We start from the raw sequence: 2,120 nt of genomic DNA on the forward strand, positions 1-2,120 counted from the left end.
AAATACGCCTAAATAAAATACACATCTAGAGTAGACGGTTGGTTAAAAAAAATTTAGATATTCCTTATAGTAATATACACATCTAGAGGAGACGGTAAAAAAAGAATTATATAAATGCCGAAGTAAAATACACAACTTGAGGAGACGGTTGGTAAAAAAGAAATTTAATATGCCTAAGTTAAATACACACGTATAGAGGGCATGGTTGGTTAAAAAAAAAAGATTACTCACGCCTAAATAAATTACACATCTCGAGGAGACGGTTAAAAAAAAAATCATTCTTAATAAATAAGATACGCATATAGAGCAAACGGATTGTAAAAAATAATTAAATATGCCTAAATAAAATACATGTCTAGAGGGGGTTGGTAAAAAAACAATTAAAAAAATAAAACATAATTTTCGACCAAAAAACAACAACAAATAAACAAAAATATATCAATATATATTTTTACATAAATTAGTCATTAACATTGTTATTTCCCATTTTATATACAACGTCCCCGAAGACAGCTCTACTGAAGAAACATTCTCCTCCCGCGGGAAGTGAACCCACTCTTTCTGTGTGTGGCGGTATAAATAGTACATGTATGATAATAAACTACACACCTACCTACTACACCACAGGCGCCAGAGGTAAAATACACTGAACAAATCGGCGAGCAAAAACCTATGTTTAAGTAAAGAGTTTGGGTTTAACGCCCCTATCAACACGACTCTAGACTACATATGTATTAAACAGATGATAGGGCGAAAACATAGAGAACGCTGATTTCGGAGACTGACAGCTTGCCCCACATAGAGCTGGCAGACTGCAGGCGGCTTTAAGCTCGGATCAGCGTTGTCGGCTTTATCGGAATCCACCCTACATTCTTATTACGCCCGAAAAACTGGGAAGGGCGTCCCGCTATCAACTCGCGACCTCAGTGCTTTCTTGTCGCATCTCCATTTTTTAACAGTGAAAATGTGACTTCTTCTTAAGCTCACTCTTTGTTGTGAACTGCTTTCACTGTTATTAAAAATGAAGATGCGACAAGAAATCACTGAGGTGCCGTCTCGCCACCTCCGACTTGGGTTGAGCGGTTTGCGTGACGTCACCCGACTGGACAGGGAACAATTTAAATGGCCATTTCAGAGCTGGTGCTTCACGGTAGACAAAAACTAACTACATTTTAAAAATCAAATTAGGGTGGCATCAGAGCAGAATTACATTTTAAGCAATACTTTAAGAATCTCGAGTTTTTTTCATCCCCAAATAAATGCTTCATAAATACCAACTGTGTTGTGGTGTAATTTTTTCGTATATAATCTAGATCTTTGCTTTAGGTGCCCTCTTTGTGGAGTCAAGCAGACTCCTACTGGCGCCTGTCCACGTCGATCTTCAGCCGCTTAAGTTTCGGCCTTCTCTATATTTTCGCCCATAAGCCTACCGCCGAATGAAAAGGTAGTATCCGATAGCATCAAGCCAAAAGGGTTTATAAGAACTTTGAAACCTCCTCAAAACGACCTAAGTTAAAAAAATATCCAATCTGGCATTCGGCCCAGGGCTGTTAACTCCGCTGCCCCCCCCCCTCCCCAAAAAGAAACAACATAAATAAAAACAACAACAAAAATTATAATCCAACAAACAAGCAAAATAAAAAAGAACAAAAAAACAACAACAACAATAACATCACCGGCTTTCGTGCTCAAATTGTATTACAGTTTATACAGGGTTTAATTAACACAGTCCATTGTTAAATTCTAAAGCGGCGACAGGCCAATGTCAAGGAAAACGATTCTGCCATGACTAGTTTAAGGACAATATATGAGTTATTTCCCTTCTTACTTCTTGACAAGATGGCTCCGTGGCTTCAAGCACTAAAAGATTCCCTGCTTGCGACAGTCATGAGTGTAAATTAGTATGGCCCTTCCACATCTGCTAATTGCGGAATCATTTAGATTCTAGATTCTAGATTCTAGATCCCACCTTTATGTTGGCATATTTTGATTATTCGACAATGCTTGTTTAGGGGCTAGATTTAGAAATCTAGATTCTCTATAAGTTTGATGCGCGGCGAGCTAAGATATCAAACCTAACAACTGCAAAACCTCAAATTATGGTAAATTCAGGGTGGCAT

This window comes from Aplysia californica, unplaced genomic scaffold, assembly GCF_000002075.1.
Source record: "Aplysia californica isolate F4 #8 unplaced genomic scaffold, AplCal3.0 scaffold00757, whole genome shotgun sequence".
Classification (NCBI taxonomy): Eukaryota; Metazoa; Mollusca; class Gastropoda; order Aplysiida; family Aplysiidae; genus Aplysia; species Aplysia californica.